This window comes from Haemaphysalis longicornis, unplaced genomic scaffold, assembly GCF_048455015.1.
Source record: "Haemaphysalis longicornis isolate Haplotype H1 unplaced genomic scaffold, Haemaphysalis longicornis Haplotype H1 scaffold_13, whole genome shotgun sequence".
Lineage (NCBI taxonomy): Eukaryota > Metazoa > Arthropoda > Arachnida > Ixodida > Ixodidae > Haemaphysalis > Haemaphysalis longicornis.
The window spans coordinates 62146154-62169177 of record NW_027526233.1 but is presented as its reverse complement, the minus strand read 5'-3'; the positions used below and the strand labels follow the sequence as shown (position 1 = coordinate 62169177).

At 51.2% G+C, this 23024-nt stretch overlaps 1 pseudogene; it reads right to left on the bottom strand.

Annotated features, from left to right (window-relative positions):
• Nucleotides 1-20582, bottom strand: part of LOC144163861 (uncharacterized) — a 95090-nt pseudogene extending 74508 nt beyond the window's left edge.
• Between the last annotated feature and the right edge of the window lie 2442 nt (nt 20583-23024).

The following is a 23024-nucleotide window of genomic DNA, read 5'->3' as shown; positions in this document are numbered from 1 at the left end:
CACGTTTATTGGAGCGAACTTGTGCTCCCCTAACAACTCAAAAGAATACAGAGGCGGCGAAGCAGCGGTCAACGAAGTGACTTGCACATGCGAGTGTCGTCGAATCGAATGCCCCGGCGTCCGCACTGCAGGCTTTTTATCTTTTGGCGCGCGTGGTTCTCGAAACGTCGATTCGCATCGAGAACAGAGTAGATCCAAGAAGATTATTCTGGGCTGTTCACGTTAGATCGCAATGCTCTCCCTGTCACAACAGATAACACATGCGGCACAGAAAGAAAGAATGGAACACGCGCTTCCCTTGGCGCAGAGATAACACAGACCGGCGCAGCCGGGCGGTAAAAGCAAAACACAAATAAACAAACCCAATGTATGTTCGCGGCAGAGTGCCTGGCTATTATATGGGCGATTTCAAAATTTCGCCCTTACGTGTATGGAAGGCCATTCAAGGTTGTAACAGACCACCATGCGCTGTGTTGGCTCGCCAATTTGAAGGACCCCTCTGGCCGTCTTGGGAGGTGGAGCTTGCGCCTGCAGGAGTTCGACGTTACAGTCGTTTATAAATCCGGCAGGAAACACTCCGACGCCGACTGCCTGTCCCGCGCCCCCGTCGACCCACCACCACAAGACTCTGATGAAGACAGCGCGTTCTTCGGGATCGTGACGGAGAGCGACCTAGCCGCCCAGCAGCGTGCCGACCCCGACTTACGCGTCATAATCGAGTACCTCGAGGGATGCAACGTTGCCGTTCCTAGGACCTTCAAACGCAGCTTACCAGCATTCAGCCTGAGAAACTCCGTCCTTGTGAAGAAGAATTTCAGCCCCGGAACAAGAGCGAATTACCTTCTCGTCATCCCCGCGGACCTTCGTGACGAAATTTTGGAAGCGTGCCACGACGACCCGTCTTCCGGACATCTGGGCACAGCCCGCACTATTGGAAAAATCAAGGCGAGGTACTACTGGCCCGGCCTTACCTCTGACGTCACCCACTACGTCCGGAGCTGCCGTGACTGCCAGCGACGAAAAACGCCGCCGACAAGACCCGCTGGACTTGTGCAACCGATCGCCGTCCCATCGAGACCATTTCAACAGATTGGAATGGACCTTTTAGGCCCGTTCCCTACGTCACGATCACAGAACAAGTGGATTGTCGTAGCGACAGACTACATGACGCGCTACGCTGAGACCGCCGCTCTTCCGAGGGGGACTGCACAAGAAGTGGCGAAGTTCTTTATAAGCCAAGTTGTGCTGCGACATGGAGCCCCGGAAGTCCTAATCACAGACCGCGGAACGGCATTTACTGCGGAGCTGATGCAAGGAGTATTACGCTACAGCAACACGGATCACCGAAGAACGACGGCGTACCACCCCCAAACGAACGGACTAACAGAACGTCTGAACAAGACAATCGCAGATATGCTGTCAATGTACGTTGACGTTGAACATAAGACTTGGGACGAAGTGCTCCCGTATGTCACGTTTGCGTACAACACGGCTATCCAGGAGACGACACAGCTGACGCCGTTCGAGCTTGTCTACGGTAGAAGGCCGACTACGATGCTCGACGCCATGCTTCCGCACGTAGAAGACGACGCCCTCAACGCCGACGTCCACGGATATCTTCAACGTGCGGAGGAGGCCCGCCAGCTCGCTCGAGTTCGTATAACGGACCAGCAGCTGGTGGATGCGGGCCGCTACAACCTCCGACGCCGAGACGCCGAGTACCAACCAGGGGATCGTGTGTGGGTTTGGACTCCCATCCGACGACGCGGACTCAGTGAGAAGCTCCTGCGACGGTATTTCGGACCCTACCAGATTCTACGACGTGTTGGCCAACTTACCTACGAAGTGATCCCCGATGGTGACTCCGGCCCATCACGACGACGCACGCGGCCTGAAGTCGTCCACGTGGTTCGCTTAAAACCTTTCTACGGACGATGACGAACTTTTATTTTCATTTCTTCGGACTGTCGCTTATGTTAGCATCGGGTCGATGCACTCTTAGAAGGGGGGTAATGCCGCGAACCATACATTGGGTTTGTTTATTTGTGTTTTGCTTTTACCGCCCGGCTGCGCCGGTCTGTGTTATCTCTGCGCCAAGGGAAGCGCGTGTTCCATTCTTTCTTTCTGTGCCGCATGTGTTATCTGTTGTGATAGGGAGAGCATTCCGATCTAACGTGAACAGCCCAGAATAATCTTCTTGGATCTACTATGTTCTCGATGCGAATCGACGTTTCGAGAACCACGCGCGCCAAAAGATAAAAAGCCTGCAGTGCGGACGCCGGGGCATTCGATTCGACGACACTCGCATGTGCAAGTCACTTCGTTGACCGCTGCTTCGCCGCCTCTGTATTCTTTTGAGTTGTTAGGGGAGCACAAGTTCGCTCCAATAAACGTGTTTCTCATTCAAGACAACTGCATCGTCCTTGTCTTCGTGACAATATATATATTGAGATACGTCGACCAGGGGTCCTGGTAAAGCGTTTATTGCAAGGCAATGGTGCAACCGGCTTTGGTGAGAGACCAGCCAAGATGGAGCCCAAAACGAACGCGCCCTTCGGCGAGATGATGATGGTAATGGGAGTGTTCCTGGATGGTGCAGGTTGTGGTGAGATTGACCACTGCAGGACACGATATCCGATAAGACAGACTGTGCTCACACTATTTCCCCCCCGGGCGGCGAGGCGGCCACCTGGCCGAAAGTCAAGGGGATGGAGAGCGGTAGACGAACGGCTTCATACGTGACACGTGCACAATCTCCACGCCGCGGCAACGGCGGTCGGTGACAGCACAAGTAGGAGCTACTAAATAGTTGACTGGAGAGGTACGCTGAAGAACTTTGTAGGGGCCAATAAAGCGGGGCATAAACTTTTCGCACAGTCCTGGCGCACGGAGAGGCGTCGAAAGCAGCACTTCATCTCCCGTATGAAAGGAGACATCTCGGTGAGCTGCGTCATAGCGAGATTTTCGGTCGTTCTGGCAGGACTCAGTGCTCAATCGGGCGAGGTTTCGACAATGCGCTAGGCGGGAAACAAAATGATCCAGTGCGTTGTCTGTTGTAGACAACGGGCAGGAAAAGAAAGAGGAGTCCAGAACAGAAGGGGGGTGGCGGCCACAAACAAGAAAAAACGGTGAAAATCCGGTGGTACTTTGAACGGCGGTATTGTAGGCGTAGGTTACGAAGGGAAGGATAACGTCCCAATTCTTGTGGTCGGGGTTGATGTAGCAGGAAATCATATCGGAGAGGGTACGGTGGAATCGTTCTGTCAATCCATTCGTCTGAGGGTGATAGCTTGAAGTTGTTTTATGGGCAGTACCGGCCGATCGAAGGACTTCCTCAAGGACTGCCGAAAGGAATGTTCTGCCACGATCACTTAAAAGAGTGCGAGGAGGTCCATGGCGCAAAAAGATAGCTTGGAGGAAAAAATCTGCCACCTCGGAAGCGCAACCCGTACGGAGTGGGGCAGTTTCCGCATACCTGGTCAAATGGTCTACAGCGGTCACGATCCACCGATGACCAGTCGGCGTCAGAGGAAGAGGTCCATACAAGTCGATGCCAACACTGTCAAATGGAGCAGGAGGGCAAGGAAGAGGTTGTAGCATCCCTGCAGAGGCCGAGGTTGGGCGTTTACGAAACTGGTACGAAGGGCATGACGCAACATATTTAGCGACGCTGGCCGAAAGACGCGGCCAAAAGAACCGGCTTTTGATTCGGTCGTAAGTCTTGTGGAAAGCAAGATGTCCAGCTGTGGGGTCGTCATGGAAAACTTCTAAGATATGGTTCCGAAGGCAGCGAGGGATTACTGGAACCCATCTGTCGCCGGTGGGGTGATAGTTGAGGCGGTAAAGAGCTCCACCATTCAGAAGACAAAATTTGTTTAGTCGTCGGCGGGAACGTCCGTTGGTTGGTGATTCTGAACCTTCCAGTTGGTCGATGAGTGGTCGGCAGAACGTGTCGTCGCGTTGTAAAGATACAAAGTTAGAAGGGAGAGTTTGTCCGGTGATGTGCAGAGGTGCCATTGGCAATGCTGTTGCGGAATCGGAAGAGGCTAAGGTATCTGGTGGGGATGACTGTGGACAACGGGACAGAGCGTCAGCATCCTTGTGGGTTCTGCCGGACTTGTAAGTGACAGAGAAGTCGTACTCCTGCAAACGCAGAATCCAGCGACCAAGACGTCCCGATACATTTTTAAGCGACGATAACCAGCAAAGGGCGTGATGGTCTGTTACGACCGAGAAATGCCGCCCATACAAGTAGGGTCGAAATTTTTGCACAGCCCAGACAACGGCAAGGCACTCTTTTTCTGTTATGGTGTAGTTCTTTTCAGCAGGGGGCAAAGTGCGGCTCACGTAGGCGACAACACGTTCCGAGGAAGCATCGGTACGTTGGAGAAGGACAGCACCAAGACCATGCCCACTGGCGTCGGTATGAAGAATGGTGGGGGCGGCCTCATCAAAATGACATAGTACAGGTCCAGAGGTGAGTGCTTCTTTTAGGGTTTTGAAAGCTGTTTCACAGTCTTCAGTCCAGAGAAATGAGGTACCGGATGAGAGCAGCTTGTTAAGTGGAGAAGCTATTGTTGCAAAATTACGAATGAATCGTCGAAAGTAGGAAGCCAATCCGAGAAAACTGCGGAGTTCTTTTTGACTAAGAGGCCGGGAAAAATTAAGAACTGCATTGATCTTATCAGGGTCGGGACGGATTCCGTCCATGCTCACAACATGGCCCAAGACTTTGATGGAAGTACTGGCGAAGTGACATTTTTTTGTGTTGAGCTGGAGATTGGCTTGGGCTAGACAGGTCAGCACTTCGTCCAAACGTTGAAGATGTTCAGTGAAAGTGGCAGAAAAAATAACAATGTCATCAAGATAACAAAGACACGTCTTCCATTTCAAGCCACGAAGGACGCTATCAATCATGCGCTCAAAGGTAGCTGGAGCGTTGCATAAGCCGAACGGCATCACGTTAAACACGTAGAGTCCGTCCGGTGTGGCAAAAGCTGTTTTTTCTTTATCGGCTTCGTTCATGGATATCTGCCAATATCCCGACCGAAGGTCAAGACTCGAAAAGTACTTTGCGCCATGTAACGTGTCGAGGGCGTCATTGATTCGGGGCATAGGGTAGACATCTTTCCTTGTTATTTTGTTAAGAGCCCGATAGTCAACGCAGAAGCGCACTGAACCGTCTTTCTTGCGGAGCAAAACAACCGGCGATGACCAAGAGCTTTCTGAAGGACGAACGATGTCACGCCGAAGCATGTCAACGTTCTCTTGGATGATTTTGCGCTCCGACGATGAAACCCGATATGGGCGGCGGCGGATAATGCACGAACCATCAGTGTCTATGCGGTGGGATGCCGCTGATGTGCGTCCAAGCTGAGTGGAATCCGAGTCGAATAAAGTCTTGTGCTTATTAAGTAGGCCCAAGAGTTGTTCCTTCTTTTCAACAGAGAGTTCAGGGCTGATAGTGGACGTGAGGCACGAGGACGTGAGTTCTGGAACACAGGTGCGCTGAACAGGCGCAACAGAGCAAAGGGGAAAAGGACCAACTTCGTCTTGGGAAACAGACGCAACAGTAGCGCCTCGAGGAAGCAGAATTGACTGAGAACTAGTGTTCCTGGCGGCAATGAGAGCTGATCCACCTGAAAAGCGAATTACACATGGAGGTATTATGACGCCTTTGCAAGCGAAGGTACCAGCGGGTACAGCAATCACATCTCCTTCGGGATTACTGGCACAAGTAACAGAAAAGACAGTTTCTTGTCCGGGAGAGAGAACACAATCGGCGGTTGCGACCAACCGCGGGGCTGGGACGTCTGATAAAGTGGCAAGGTCGGTGTCGGAAAGGTGAATAAAGGGTTGACGGCAGGAAATCACTGCAGACGATGATGAGAGAAAGTCCCACCCCAAAATGATTTGATGAGCACAAGGCGACAACACTGCGAACTGAATATGATGAAGAACTCCACTGATGAGAACACGTGCCGTGCAATGTCCAGAAGGCTTAATCATGGCTTCGTTAGCACCACGTAGGAGTGGACCGGCATAAGGAGTGCGCACTTTTCGGAGACGAGAACACAAATCTGCGTTGATAATCGAAATGCTGGCACCAGTATCTACAAGGGCGTCTACTCGAATGCCTTCAACAAATACAGTCAACGTGTTCGATGGTTGAGCAGGAGGATTTGTAATTTTTCCAAGTGACGCAGTTTCCCCTTCAAAAACTGCTCCTTCTAGTTTTCCGGGTTGTTTTCATGGAGTCGAGAAGCCGGGCGAAGGGGCGATGCAGATCGACGGTGAGGGGAAGGCGAACGGCGTCTGAAGGAGGTCGAGTTGCGCTGTTGGTCCAACGAGTCCGGCGGTGGGGAAAAGGAGCGACGTGGAGCATACGGGAAAGACTGCTGGTAAGGGTCGTAAAATTGGCGTCGGTCGTTGCGAGAAAAATCAAGGTAGGCGCGGCGTTCATCCTGCTGGCGTCTCCGACAAAAGCGAGATATATGGCCTCGAATGCCAAAGTAATAACACGAGGGACGAGGCTGACGCCAGGCCGAGAAGTAGAGGGACTGTGGAGGAGCTGTAGACAATGAAGCCACGTGTGGATGGTAAGGTTGCGGGAGGGATGGAGCAAGAGGAACCGCAGGAGCATTGGGCGGCGGCGGAGGTACGGCGGCAGGCGGCGGGGCTGTGGCAATGTCTCGCTTTGGGGGAAGGCCGCACGTGACAGAGGCGAGCTCTTCGCGAATTACCCCACGCAACCCAGGAACGGATGACTGAGGGTGAACACTCGCATACTCAGATGACGGCTGTCCGTAAAGTTCCTCACGGATGATGGACCGTATAAGCGCCCATAGGTCGGAGTCATGGTGGGAGGTAGTGTCCAACTTGGTCTGTTGCAAGCGCAACGACTGTAGATCGTCAAGGCGCTGGCAGGTTGTGATGATCTGACGAACACTGGAGGGGTTTTGCACGGCGAGCGCGTTGAACGCAAATGCGTTAATTCCTTTGAGGATGTGGCGAACAAGGTCTTCCTCCGCCATGTCTGTGTTGGCGCGTCGACAGAGGGCCAAAACGTCCTCAATGTATGACGTATATGACTCGCCTGGTTGTTGAATGCGGTCTTGCAATTTCTTTTTGGCCGCTTCTGAACGTCTGGAGGCAGTCCCGAAAATACGACGCAGTTCAGATGTAAAGCGATCCCAGTCCGTCAAATCTCCTTTGTTGTTGTAAAACCAAGTTTCTGCCACCTGGGTCAGAGACCACGACACGTTCTGGAGCTTGAAGGAGTCGTCCCATCGATTGAAGGCGCTCACACGGTTGAAGCTGTCAAGCCAGTCTTCTACGTCGTCTCCGGGGAGTCCAGTGAAAAACGGGGGGTCACGCTGCCGGCATGTCACAGTCCAGCAAGAGGTTGGAGTGCTAGCCGTCGTCGCATTAGCCGTAGTCATTGTGGCAAGTCGCCGACCCGAACGGAGCTCCAGGAAAATGCCGGAAGGGGTCGAGGTACGAGAGATCGATGTTGGCAACCTCCACCACTTGAGAGACGTCGACCAGGGGTCCTGGTGAAGCGTTTATTGCAAGGCAATGGTACAACCGGCTTTGGTGAGAGACCAGCCAAGATGGAGCCCAAAATGAACGCGCCCATCGGCGAGATGATGATGGTAATGGGAGTGTTCCTGGATGGTGCAGGTTGTGGTGAGATTGACCACTGCAGGACACGATATCCGATAAGACAGACTGTGCTCACAATATATATATATATATATATATATATATATATATATATATATATATATATATATATATATATATATATATATATATGTATATATATATATATTGATTCTGACGAAGGCCGGTCCCTCGGCCGAAACGTTAAACCTTTTCTTTTTTCGACGTGTGTCTTTCTTTTTTCGCTATGACTTGCCGGTGTCTAAGAAATATTTTCCTGCAATATATATATATATATATATATATATACAGAAAGATAGGTCAGCAGTCTACAACGCCAAAGCAGGCATCAAGCCAAAGTGTATCAAGCGTCAGATACACTTCTAGTAAATATAAATAGCGCTGAAAGTGAAGGAGAACACAGTCGCCCAGATAGCCGAATTGGTAAGGCATTCGACATGTAATCGAAAGGCGTGGGTTCGGTCCCCACTCTGTGTGCGTGTTTTTCTTTCTTTCTTCTGTATATATATAAAAAAATGTTTACTTCATTAACCGTAGTGAAAAAGAAAAGAGCCTAACCACACCCCTATGCCTCCTTTGGCGTTGTAGACTGCTGACCTATCTTTCTGTATTTCCTCAACGAGCCCCTCATTTCCTTACTATATATATATATATATATATATATATATATATATATATATATATATACATACATATATATATGACTTACCACATCCTACCACATATATGACCTACCACATGCTCCCCTTTGCTATCTGAGGTTTTCTTGATTGCCAACCCTTATGTCTCTCTCATATATATATATATATATATATATATATATATATATATATATATATATATATATATATATATATATATATATATATATATATATATTGTCACGAAGACACGGACGATGCAGTTGTGTTGAATGAGAAACACGTTTATTGGAGCGAACTTGTGCTCCCCTAACAACTCAAAAGAATACAGAGGCGGCGAAGCAGCGGTCAACAAAGTGACTTGCACAGGCAAGTGTCGTCGAATCGAATGCCCCGGCGTCCGCACTGCAGGCCTTTTATCTTTCGGCGCGCGTGGTTCTCGAAACGTCGATTCACATCGAGAACATAGTAGATCCAAGAAGATCATTCTGGGCCGTTCACGTTAGATCGGAACGCTCTCCCCATCACAACAGATAACGCATGCGGCACAGAAAGAAAGAATGGAACACGCGCTTCCCTTGGCGCAGAGATAACGCAGACCGGCGCAGCCGGGCGGTAAAAGCAAAACACAAATAAGCAAACCCAATGTATGGTTCGCGGCATTACCCCCCCCCCTCTAAGAGTGCATCGACCCGATGCTAACATAAGCGACAGTCCGAACAAATGAAAATAAAAGTTCGTCATCGTCCGTAGAAAGGTTTTAGGCGAACCACGTGGACGACTTCAGGCCGCCTGCGTTGTCGTGACGTGCCGGAGTCACCATCAGGGATCACTTCGTAGGTAAGTTGGCCAACACGTCGTAGAATCCGGTAGGGTCCGAAATAGCGTCGCAGGAGCTTCTCACTGAGTCCGCGTCGTCGAATGGGAGTCCAAACCCACACACGATCCCCTGGTTGGTACTCGGCGTCTCGGCGTCGGAGGTTGTAGCGGCCCGCATCCACCAGCTGCTGGTTCGTTATACGAACTCGAGCGAGCTGGCGGGCCTCCTCCGCACGTTGAAGATATCCGTGGACGTCGGCGTTGAGGTCGTCGTCTTCTACGTGCGGAAGCATGGCGTCGAGCATCGTAGTCGGCCTTCTACCGTAGACAAGCTCGAACGGCGTCAGCTGCGTCGTCTCCTGGATAGCCGTGTTGTACGCAAACGTGACATACGGGAGCACTTCGTCCCAAGTCTTATGTTCAACGTCAACGCACATTGACAGCATATCTGCGATTGTCTTGTTCAGACGTTCTGTTAGTCCGTTCGTTTGGGGGTGGTACGCCGTCGTTCTTCGGTGATCCGTGTTGCTGTAGCGTAATACTCCTTGCATCAGCTCCGCAGTAAATGCCGTTCCGCGGTCTGTGATTAGGACTTCCGGGGCTCCATGTCGCAGCACAACTTGGCTTATAAAGAACTTCGCCACTTCTTGTGCAGTCCCCCTCGGAAGAGCGGCGGTCTCTGCGTAGCGCGTCATGTAGTCTGTCGCTACGACAATCCACTTGTTCTGTGATCGTGACATAGGGAACGGGCCTAAAAGGTCCATTCCAATCTGTTGAAATGGTCTCGATGGGACGGCGATCGGTTGCAGAAGTCCGGCGGGTCTTGTCGGCGGCGTTTTTCGTCGCTGGCAGTCACGCCAGCTCCGGACGTAGTGGGTGACGTCAGAGGTAAGGCCGGGCCAGTAGTACCTCGCCTTGATTTTTCCAATAGTGCGGGCTGTGCCCAGATGTCCGGAAGATGGGTCGTCGTGGCACGCTTCCAAAATTTCGTCACGAAGGTCCGCGGGGATGACGAGAAGGTAATTCGCTCTTGTTCCGGGGCTGAAATTCTTCTTCACAAGGACGGAGTTTCTCAGGCTGAATGCTGGTAAGCTGCGTTTGAAGGTCCTAGGAACAGCAACGTTGCATCCCTCGAGGTACTCGATTATGACGCGTAAGTCGGGGTCGGCACGCTGCTGGGCGGCTAGGTCGCTCTCCGTCACGATCCCGAAGAACGCGCTGTCTTCATCAGAGTCTTGTGGTGGTGGGTCGACGGGGGCGCGGGACAGGCAGTCGGCATCGGAGTGTTTCCTGCCGGATTTATAAACGACTGTAACGTCGAACTCCTGCAGGCGCAAGCTCCACCGCCCAAGACGGCCAGAGGGGTCCTACAAATTTGCGAGCCAACACAGCGCATGGTGGTCTGTTACAACCTTGAATGGCCTTCCATACACGTATGGGCGAAATTTTGAAATCGCCCATATAATAGCCAGGCACTCTTTCTCAGAGGCAGAATAGTTTTTCTCCTCCTTCGACAGACCACGGCTGGCATAGGCGATTACCCTTTCGCAGCCGCTTTGCTTTTGGACAAGGACGGCACCCAAGCCTATATCACTGGCGTCCGTGTGCATTTCCGTTTCGGCATTTTCGTCGAAATGAGCGAGCACGGGCGGGCTTTGCAGGCGTTTTTGCAGCTCGGAGAATGCTTTTTCTTGGTCGTTTTCCCAGCTGAAAGGGGTGCTGTCTTTCGTCAAGCGCGTGAGTGGCTCTGCAATGCGTGCGAAGTTTGCGACGAAGCGCCGGTAGTATGCGCACAGCCCGAGAAATCTTCGCACGCCCTTCTTGTCTTTCGGCCTAGGGAAGTTCGCGATAGCTGAAGTTTTTGCCGGGTCAGGTAGGACTCCCGCGGCGTTGACGACGTGGCCCAAGAACTTGAGTTCCTCGTATGCGAAACGGCACTTTTCAGGCTTCAGCGTCAACCCCGACGTACGAATGGCCTCGAGTACAGACTCCAACCTTGCAAGGTGTTCGTCGAAAGCCCGGGCGAATACCACTACGTCGTCGAGGTATACGAGGCAGGTGTGCCACTTAAGGCCAGCTAGCACAGTGTCCATGACTCTTTGAAACGTCGCTGGTGCTGTGCACAGCCCAAACGGCATCACCTTGAACTCGTATAGGCCGTCTGGGGTTATAAATGCAGTCTTCTCTCGGTCTCTCTCGTCCACTTCAATTTGCCAGTAGCCGGTCTTCAGGTCCATCGATGAGAAGTACTTCGCGTGGCAGAGGTGGTCGAGGGCGTCGTCGATTCGGGGGAGGGGGTACACGTCCTTTTTCGTGATTTTGTTCAGTCGCCGGTAGTCAACGCAAAACCTTAATGTGCCGTCTTTTTTCTTTACGAGTACGACGGGCGCAGCCCAGGGGCTTTTCGATGGCTGTATAATGTCATCGCTCAGCATGTCGTCGACTTGAGTCCGGATGGCTTCCCGTTCGTGTGAAGAGACGCGGTACGGTGACTATCGGGTAGATCGGGCTCCATTTTCGGTTATTATTCGGTGCTTCGCTAGAGGGGTCTGACGTAGTTTTGCGCTCGACGAAAAACATTCGCTATAGCGACGCAGCAAAGCCAATAATTTGTTCCGTTGTTCTTGCGGTAGCGCCGGATTCACGTCGAAGGGCTGCGGGAGCTTGAAGGTTTCTACGGGTGTGCGTTCAAAGTCGGCGACCCCGATCAAATCACTTGCTTCTTGTGTTTCTTCGAGGAACGCAATTGCAGCTCCCTTGTTTAAATGCTGGTACTCTTCGGTGAAATTAGTGACCAAAACGTGAGATTGGCGTTGCTTAAAGTGCGCAATGCCTCTTGCGACGGAGACACCGCGGTCGAGAAGCAACCTTCGATCACTCTCTACGATAGCGTCGATGTCAGAAGCAGCATCCTCACAGTAGACGGCGATCATCAAGCTTGCGCGGGGTGGCAGGGTGATGTGATCGTCGGCGATCCTGACAGCAGCACGGTGATCGGGGTTCGGCTGCGGCGTCGTGGAGTGATTGGAGGAAAATGTTATCGACTTGGTCTGCAGATCAATTATTGCGCCGTTGTCCGTCAAAAAGTCCATTCCGAGAATCACGTCGCGGGAGCAGTTAGGCAGAACGACGAACGCCGCAGGGTACGTTGTGCCGTCTATGGTGACGCGCGATGTGCACGTTCCACTTGGCGTCACGAGGTGGCCTCCTGCTGTGCGTATGTGCGGACCGTCCCATCTGGTCATAACTTTCTTCAGTTTAGACGCAAATGGTCAGCTCATTAACGAATAGTCAGCTCCCGTGTCTACGAGGGCGACTACGTCAAAGCCGTCGATGGACACCTTGACGTCAGATGCAGTCGTCCTCGAGTTGCGGGTTCGTCGGGGCGTCGTATCTCTGCTTGTACGTGTTGATGGTCGGGCACTGTGCATCGTCGTTGTCGTCGTCTTCTCAACGGACGTCTCGGTCAGGTCGGGTACGCGTCGCGCCGTGTAGCTGTCGTCGTGTTCGGGAGTCTCGTCAGGGTTAGGTCGGGTCGTCGGGATGAGGGCATGTCGTGAATCACTGTCTTCAGCGCGTCCTTGCGTCGTTGGAGGGTTTCTAGTTTTTCGCCGTAGAGCAACTTCACCTCCCGAAGTTGCCGCCTTTAGTTTCCCCCGCGTGGGCTGGGGGACCTTCCACGGGCGAAGTCAGCGTTGCTACGGCGGTTCGGCGATTGGTAGGGGTAGGGCGACGGCGAACGGTTGAAACGCGCTGAGCCACGGCTGGTTTCAGATAGATACTCGTCGATCTCACGGGGTCGTTGACCAGGGAGAGGGCGAGGTGCGTCGACGGAGAAACCACGCAGTCCGAGTCTCTTGTATGGGCAGCGACGGTAAATGTGGTCGGCCTCTCCGCAGTGGTAGCACAGAGGACGGTTATCGGGAGTTCGCCATACGTCCGTCTTCCTCGGCGTCTGGTTTCGGGCTACAAGGGGTCGGGCGGGTGACAGTGGGCGGCGGTACGGCGGGGCCTCTTGACGGCGTGTTGGAGCAGGGCGGGGTCGACGAACAGCCGCGGAGTATGTCATAGCTTGTGGCTCTCGGGGTACCTCGGATGGCGTAGAAGTTCCCAACGCTTGTTGCACTTCTTCTCTAATCACGTCTGTGAGGGAAGCGACTTGGGGCTGCGGCGGCGTTGGGAGAAGTTTCCGCAGCTCCTCTCTCACTATTGCGCGGATAGTCTCGCGTAGGCTGTCGGCCGGGATCCGCGTGCTGCCAAAGTCGTTCGCATTGGCCGCGCCAACAAAGTTGCGGTCATACTGCTTAGCACGCATTTCGAGGGCTTTCTCAATGGTGCTGGCTTCGGTCACGAATTCGGCGACGGTTTTGGGCGGATTTCGGACAAGTCCAGCAAACAGTTCCTCCTTCACGCCGCGCATTAAGAAGCGCAACTTCTTTTCTTCCGTCATTTCGGGGTCTGCGCGGCGAAATAGCTGCTTCATCTCCTCAACGAAGATCACGACACCTTCGTTGGGGTGTTGCGTGCGCGTTTCCAACAAAAGGGCGGCTCTTTCTTTCCGCACGACAGTAGTGAAGGTCTTAGTAAATTCGCTTTTGAACTGAGCCCAGTTTGTCAAGGAGCTCTCGTGGTTCTCGAACCAAGTGCGAGCCGAATCTTCCAAGTAAAAGAAAACGTGCCGGAACGTTTCTGCGTCGTCCCACCTGTTGAATTTCCGGACGCGCTCCAGTTTCTCCAACCATTCTTCTGGGTCTTCTGCGGGGGCTCCTCGGAACGATGGCGGTTCCCGGGGCTGCTGCAGGACGATTGGCGACGTTGATTCTTGCACCATGGTGTTGGTTGCAGCGTTCCTTTTCTTGGGCCCTTCTGGCATCAAACCGAACTCGGGCGGTAAATCTTGCAGGCGGGGGCTGGCTCTTGTTGGACTGGCTTGGCGGCTTTTCGAGGTTGTAGTGGGCATGAAGGGTGCGTACCCAGCACCTCTACCAGATGTCACGAAGACAAGGACGATGCAGTTGTGTTGAATGAGAAACACGTTTATTGGAGCGAACTTGTGCTCCCCTAACAACTCAAAAGAATACAGAGGCGGCGAAGCAGCGGTCAACAAAGTGACTTGCACAGGCGAGTGTCGTCGAATCGAATGCCCCGGCGTCCGCACTGCAGGCTTTTTATCTTTCGGCGCGCGTGGTTCTCGAAACGTCGATTCGCATCGAGAACATAGTAGATCCAAGAAGATCATTCTGGGCCGTTCACGTTAGATCGGAACGCTCTTCCCATCACAACAGATAACGCATGCGGCACAGAAAGAAAGAATGGAACACGCGCTTCCCTTGGCGCAGAGATAATGCAGACCGGCGCAGCCGGGCGGTAAAAGCAAAACACAAATAAGCAAACCCAATGTATGGTTCGCGGCAATATATATATATATAGGTCAAAACTTGGGTGCAGACACTTGCAAAACACTGAACAGGGGTTTTATTGTTCCCAACAGTTGCGAAAGCAGAACCTTTCTTCTTCAGGGGTTATTTTAAAATTCTAAAATTCTAAGAAGTTTATTTCAGAATTCTAAGAATTCTAAAATAACCTCTGAAGAATAAAGGTTCTCCTTTCGCAACTGTTTTGAACAATAAAACCCTTGTACAGTGTTTTCCAAGTGTCTGAACCCACGTTCTGACCTATTGCTACAGTAGTTCGGAACGTCTTACCTGCTATATATATATATACACACATATATATGAAAAAAAAATTGCACAAGGTAAAAGCACGATTGTTGCCAATGTCTTAGCAAAGAGGCTTGCTTTCATCAGGGCGAAAGCAATTCTCTTTGCTAAACATTGGCAACAATAGTGCTTTTACCTTGTTCGAAGTTCTCTTTTCTTGTGGTCTCTGCCATCTTCAAAAGTCCCACTGCTCCATATATATATATATATATATATATATATATATATATATATATATATATCAGCAGTAGAAGGAACTTCTCGAGGAGCCAGAAGATATAGTTGAGGAAATGGTAGACGCACGATTAAAAACAGAGAACAGCGGTTTACTGACGTTTCGATTGGAGGACCAGTCTTCATCTTGAGTAACATACAACGTAGACGCCGGCACGCTTATGTAGGTGCAGAAGGTGTGCTACAGTGCACCCCTGTTAAGAACATTGGCGGGTTCTTAACAAGGTTGTACTGTAGCACACCTTCTGCGCCTATATAAGTGTGCCTGCTTCTACCTTGTATGTTACTCAAGATGAAGACTGGTCCTCCAGTCGAAATGTCAGTAAACCGCTGTTTTTGTTTTTAATCGTTCGTCTACCGTTTTCCCAACTACTATATCTATATATATATAGTAGTTATATATATTTATATATATATATATATATATATATATATATATATATATATATATATATATATATATATATATATATATATATATATATTATGGGTAGGTTTATTTGCATGACGGCTGCAAGGCGTTCGAACGCAGAGAAGCTCAGCTGAGTCCGAAGGGGTTCTGCTGGGCGCGCTCAGCTCTCGAGACAACAAACTGGTGATGATGATCTTGAGTCTTGCCATGATGATGATGCAGGTAGCATGAGGTAATACGCTCCCGTGGCTGTTCTTCCAACTTCACGGCTGTGTAGCTGCGCTGATAGCGTTACGTCGATGGTGGCAAGTCTTCCTCGTTACAATCACCCCCCGCGGCGAAAACAGCCAACCTGGCGACTTAGGGACACGACAAAATAAGAGGATCATAGTATGGCTTGAGGCGCTGAATGTGGACAATTTCGCGTCCACGGCGGCGAAGATCCGTCGAAGGCGTCAGTGGCTCCACGACAAAGTTGACGGGAGAGGTACGCTCGATTACACGGTATGGGCTGTGATACTTCGAAAGAAGCTTGCTGGATAGGCCGGCAGTAGTAGACGGTATATAGAGCAAGACAAGAGAGCCGGGAGGAAATTCAGCTGATGGCTTGGAGTCATCACGACGGTGTTTTTGTTGTGACTGCTCTTCCGTAGTGAATGCGCGGGCAAGCCGTCGGCACTCCTCGGCGTACGAAGTAGTCTCAGAAATCAGCGCGTATTCGGAGGCGTCTGGTCGTACGGAAGGATGGTATCCAGGAGACACGATGGTTCGCGTCCGTAAAGAAGAAAGAATGCGGAAAAGCCGGTAGTGGCCTGCTGAGCGGTGTTGTAGGCGTATGTTATAAATGGGAGGACCTGGTCCCAATTCGTGTGGTCTGAAGAGACACATTGCTAGCATATCGCCCAAGGTACGGTTGAAACGCTCCGTAAGGCCATTGGTCTGTGGGTGGTAGGCTGTAGCGGTCCTGTGGGTAACGCGGCATGCTGCGAGTAGGGCTTCAATGACCTCGGAGAGGAATACACGGCCCCTGTCGCTGAGCAGTTCACGAGGCGCACCGTGTCGGAGCACGAAACGATGCAAAAGGAACTTTGCGACATCGCGTGCAGTGCCGGCTGGTAATGCAGCTGTTTCAGCGTATCGGGTGAGGTGGTCGACGGCGACTATAATCCAGCGGTTGCCAGTAGCCGTTAACGGTAAAGGCCCGTACAAGTCAATACCAACACGATCAAAAGGACGGGCTGGGCATGGCAACGGCTGCAAAGCACCTGCCTGTGGGTCCGGTCGTAACTTTCGGCGCTGGCAGTCGGCACAAGAGCGAACGAACTTGCGGAAAAACGTGTACATTCCGCGCCAGTAGAAGCGCAGCCGGAGGCGCTGGTATGTCTTGAGCAGTCCGGAGTGGCCACACTGCGCATCTGCGTGAAAGGAGTTGCAGATTGAAGAGCGCAAGTGGCAAGGGATGACAAGCAGCCATTTTGGGCCTTCGGAGAGGTAGCTACGGCGTTAGAGAAGCTCATCACGAATGGCGAAGTGGCGTGCTTGACGGCGGAGGGCTCAGGGTGCTGATGTCGTCGCGGAGTGTGAAAGGACAGCCAAAATTGAAGAAATCCACGGGTCTTTGCGCTGCTCGGCTGGCATGTCAGCAAAAGGAAGGGGCTCGCCAACACTGTCTGCAGCGTCGAGAGATGCAGAAGCGAAAGTGACAGGCGAGCGAGATAGCGCACCGGCATCGGCATGCTTGCGGCCAGAGCGGTATATCACGCAGATATCGTATTCCTGGAGCCGAAGAGCCCAACGCCCAAGTCGTCCGGATGGGTCTTTAAACGAAGACAGCCAACAAAGAACATGATGGTCCGCCACGACATCGAATTGGTGACCGTATAAGTAGGGGCGAAATTTGTCGTTGGCCCATACGATGGCTAGACACTCTTTCTCTGTGACGGAGTAGTTGGATTCCGGCTTAGTAATAGTACGGCTTGCATAAGCGACGACATACTCGTCAAATAATGCTTTTCGCTGCGCAAGCACAGCTCCCAAGCCGACACCACTGGCATCGGTATGAATTTCCGTCGGCGCACATGGGTCGAAGTGCCGGAGAATGGGTGAAGAGGTCAAGAGGCAGTGTAACGTGGAAAACGCCTCATTGCATGTCGGCGACCAAGCAGAAATGTCTTTGTCTCCGCTAAGAAGCTTGGTTAATGGTGATATGAGAGCGGCAAATTTAGGGACAAATCGACGAAAATAAGAACACAGTCCAATAAAACTTCGTAGTTCTTTCATGATGGTCGGTTTGGGAAACGCAGCAACAGCTTGAAGTTTAGCTGGATCAGAGAGAACGCCATCCTTTGAGACTACATGACCCAAAATAGTGAGCTTCCGGGCAGCAAAATGACATTTCTTAAGATTGAGTTGAAGGCCGGTATCGTTCAGGCATTTCAATACTTGTTCGAGGCGGTCGAGGTGTGTGTCAAAGTCGGGGGAAAACACAACGATGTCGTCTAAGTAGCATAGACATATTTTCCATTTGAGTCCTCGCAATATAGTGTCCATCATTCGCTCAAAGGTAGCGGGAGCATTGCAGAGTCCAAACGGCATCACGTTGAATTCGTACATCCCGTCAGGGGTGACGAAGGCGGTCTTGGGACGATCAGCGTCTGCCATAGGGACCTGCCAATACCCAGATCGCAAATCCAAAGAAGTGAAAAACTCAGCATCTTGCAAGGAGTCGAGAGCGTCATCGATGCGGGGCAGAGGGTATACGTATTTGCGAGTTATCTTGTTCAAACGACGGTAATCGACACAGAATCGGATGGAGCCATCTTCTTAACGAGGACAACGAGTGACGCCCATGGGCTGTTTGAAATGCGTATAACACCTCGATGAAGCATGTCGTCGACTTGTTCTTCTATAACCCGACGTTCAGCGGCCGACACGCGGTATGGTCGTTGCCGTAACGGCGAGTGGTACCCCGTTTCAATGTTGTGGCTAAAGGTGGAAGAGCGGCCAAAAGAAGTTTGCTCACAGTCGAAGGAGTTGCGGAACCGGTTAAGTAGACAAAGGAGGCGATCACGCTGCCGAGCTGAAAGTTCAGAGTCGACAGAAGAAAAAAGAACGTTGGAACTGGACGCCGATGCGGAAGGTGTGAGGGCACTAACTGGTAGCGATGATGGATCGTCGGGGACTTTGGCTAGTAGGTTGGTGTCGAGGGGCTCGACACAACCAATGCATTCCCCACGAAGCACAGTGAACGCCGACGTGGATGGGTTAGGGATGTACATAGGAGAAAAGCCATTTTCAAGGGAGAGGACGGAGAAAGGCAGAGGGATGTTCTTCCGTCGGGAAAACAGTTGTGATGGGTTGAAGATTACGGTCGAATTGATGAGGGAAGCACAGGACACTGGTACTAAATCTGCGGAGTTTGGAGGAATTTCGGTATCTTCCTTAACAGAGGGCTTGTGCGAGGGTAAAGGCAAATCGTTGAACTGGGCATCACACCCGGGCAGCAACGCAACCTCAGCGCGGGCGCAATCTATATTGGTTTGATGGCGTGACAGAAAGTCCCATCCTAAAATGATATCATGAGAGCATGAAGTCAGCACCAGGAATTCAATGATGTAAAGGGCGTCCTGTACAACGACCCGGACTGTGCATGCTGCGAGAGGTTCAACTTGTTCGGCGTTAGCTGTGCGAAGGCGAAAACCGGAAACAGGGGTCGTCACTTTTCGATACTTGCGGCATAGTTTTGCGTCCATGACTGAAACTGCGGCACCAGTGTCAACAAGCGCAAGGGTGGCGACTCCTTCAACAAAACCGTCAATCACATTCGTAGGATAAACATGAGGGCTTGCATGTGTCGTGGTCGTCGCAGTTCTTGCCTCGGGAACTGCGGCGACTAGTTTCGTGGGGAGTGGCGGGGCGACGTCGCATGGGGGACACTGAACGACGACGCGGGGACGGTGAACGGCGGTTGTTAACTGTCGGTGCCTCCGATGGAAGAGAGTAATGCGACGGCTCCATTGGAACGTGGTCGTTCGACAGATTCGGCGTGTAGACAGGGCAGAAACGCGCAACGTGACCAGGAATACGACAGGCGAAGCAGATGGGCCGGTTGTCGGGCGTGCGCCATGGGTTGCTGTGGAGCGGTGCGAAGGAAGCCGGAGGAAGATAGGTCGGCGGCTGCGGGCGGCGTAAAGGCACGTAAGCGGTAGGAGGAGCCTGCCGTGCCGCAACCTCAGCGTATAGCGGCACCGCTACAGGCAACGGCTGGGGAGCAGCCACGGGGTGGTCGGCAAGACTTCGGCGACTTCTTCCCTAATTATTCGACGTAGCGGCGACGACAAGCAAGGATCTGGTACCGATGACGATGGCAGGGATGTACAAGGCAGGAGAGAGATCTGCCGCGCCACCTCTTCCCGAACAAGCTCCTTGATGCGGTTCAGTAGAAAGGGGTTGTCGTCGACTGCCAGGCCGCAGAGCGGCTCCTCACGCTCCACAGGGCGGCGACGAGTGAGGCGACGTTGCCTCCGCAGCTCGTCATAGCTTTGTAGCAAGCTGATCACGTCTCTGACGCTTTGAGGGTTTTTTTGCCAGCAGCATCTGGAACGCATCCTCATCTATTCCCTTCAGTATATGTTTGATGGTGTCTTGCTCAGGCATGGAGGGATCCACGCGCCTGCAAAGGTCGACCACATCCTCGATGTAGCTGGTAAAGTTCTCTCCGGCCTTTTGAGCTCGCTCTCTCAAACACTGCTCCGCGCGAAGCTTGCGAACCGCTGGCTGGTCAAATACGGCCGAAAAGTTCGTTTTGAATTCGGTCCAGGTTGCGCGATCCTCTGGGTGGTTGTGATACCATTTTTCGGCAAGTCTCCTCAAAGAAAAACTCACGTTATTGAGCTTCATAGCATCGTCCCACTTATTGTGCGCGCTTACCCTCTCGTAAGTCGAAAGCCAATCTTCAACGTCCTGGTCGTCTGCGCCAGTGAACATCGCCGGGTCACGCTCGCGGATCACCCCGAAGCAGATGACAGCCGATGGTGAAGTCGATGTCGTGTTTCGGGCGTCGCTAGGCATGGCTGACTCAGCGGTAGAAGGCAAGGTGCGACTCCGGTGTTCCAGGCTTGCGGGTACACGGGGTGCAGCTGAGGAGCGGGACGAGGATGGAATCCGCACACTCCACGAAAATTATGGGGAGGTTTACTGGCAGAACGGCAGCAAGGCGTTGAAACGCAGAGAGGCTCAGCTGAGTGCGAAGGGGTTCTGCCGGGCGCGCTCAGCTCTCGAGACAACAAACTGGTGATGATGATCTTGAGTCTTGCCATGATGATGATGCAGGTAGCATGAGGTAATACGCTCCGCTGGCTGTTCTTCCAACTTCACGGCTGTGTAGCTGCGCTGATAGCGTTACGTCGATGGTGGCAAGTTTTCCTCGTTACAATATATATATGTATATATATATATATATATATATATATATATATAAATATATATATATATATATATATATATATATATATATATATATATATATATATAAATAATAAATTCGAGTCACCACGAAAAACATAACAATATTTAATACGGCGTTTAGGCTGGGAGCCAGCCTTTTTCAAGTGAAGTACAAAGGCCGAATACAGGGTATATGTGGGCTGACAGGGAGCGCTGTGAGCACGTGGACTAATAATTTCAAAAGTGTACAAGAAGGAAGTACAGCAAGAAACAAGTAGAAAGAAACGCACTGCACGACTAGGCGCGCAGGTAATCCATCTCAATATACAACGCGGCGAAAAGCAAAAGCGAGGCACTTAAGAAGCGTGTTTCCTTCAGCCACCGCCCACCCACGCACAGCAATATCAAGAAAAGTAACCAAATAAGGAAGGGGTACTGGGCATCTCACTCCAAAGGAGCGGAAACAACCTGCCGCATAAGGCGGAAGCATAGAATCGACAATTAGTCATCCGGACACTGGGGAACACAAAATCGCAGAAGGCGACGTTGAAGTTCAGGAATGCAGGCGACAGGATTAGCGAGGGGGCCACGTCCTGAAAGGTAAATGCCGCCGCTTCCCGAGGAGACCAGATAATGGCCACAAATGGCTTATCCGCGGCCCGCGTCCCGGGCACAAGGCGGACAATGACGACCTCTCGAAGTGCGCCAGCGCCGAAAGAGGTGTGCGTGAGCCACCCAAGAAGAGCGCAGGTTGTGCGAGGATTTTGAGAAATGCCACACAAGGCAGGAAATAAACAAAGAAACAGCACACAGAAAAAAGCAGTTGAACGAGCCCCCGGCTCATGACATGAAATGGATAGGTACAACAAATTGTTAGCTTACATTTGATATTTTTCAAAGTACCAAGGGTTTGCCCATTATGAAAGAAATAAAATAAAGATGTGACGCACGTACGACAACAAATCTCCTGTGATCTAGGAAAAAAGAAAGACTCTTCGTAGCTAGTCATCAATGGCAGTAAAAATTCGCACACTGCATTCTTTAAACAAACTGACAAACGAAAGAATACAAAGAATACACGTGTACAAATCGTAGAACATGGGGAACCATAGCAGTGAACAAAAATAGCTTACAAAGAGACATTTCGGGCAAAAGAGCAATGAAGCATACGGAGAAAATAAGTTATTCACAACACTAGACCGAGTAGTGCTTGGAAAGTGTAATGATGGGATACAGCAAGATTTCGTGCAGGAGATGCACTAAAGCATACGGAAAAGTAACCTGCTGACAACGATGAACCATACAACGGATGAGAAGTGGTAACATGCGATACGTGACGCTACAAGGTCTAGGTTTGAAGGCACGACAGCCTTCCCTGAGACTCATTGATACCTCTTGTGAGAGTTATATTTGTGGATCAGATAAAATTCGCAGGCTTCCCTGTCGAAATGGCTTTTAAATCCTGATTGGAGCACTGTGGCCTTAGATTGGTCGAACGGGTGTTTCAAAGAGTTGATAAGTTTTGAGAGGGGGAGATAAGGTTTTGTTTTCGCATCGGATCTGTGATTATTGATGCGAGTTCTAAAAGAATTTTCAGTCTGTCCAATATATTGCGCACCACAATCACCACATTCTAGGAGGTAAACTATATTTGCAGTTTCACAATTAAAGTTGCCTCTGATCTGCATGGAAAAGTCAGATTCCCTGCTCTGAGCGCTTGTTGTTGGTGTCATTATTAGACACAATTTGCACCGGGGTTTTCCACATGGTGTGGAACCTGTGAAACTAGTTTCTCTTCATCGAGATGATGTTACAATGTCTCTGATGTTTCTTGCCCGGCGATACACCACGCCTGGTGGGTCTGGAATGACGTGCTTCATTATTTCACTCTGGGGCAGGATGTTGTGGTGTCTTCTTAAAATTTCATTGACGTTAGGGCCAGATGCCGAATTTGTCAGAATCAGATTGGTTTGTGACATCGAAGTGGAGGTTTTATTGCCACTAATAAGGCTAGAAGGCTCCTGTTCTGATGCCTTCCTCATTGAATCTTCAATAAGTGGTAGTGGG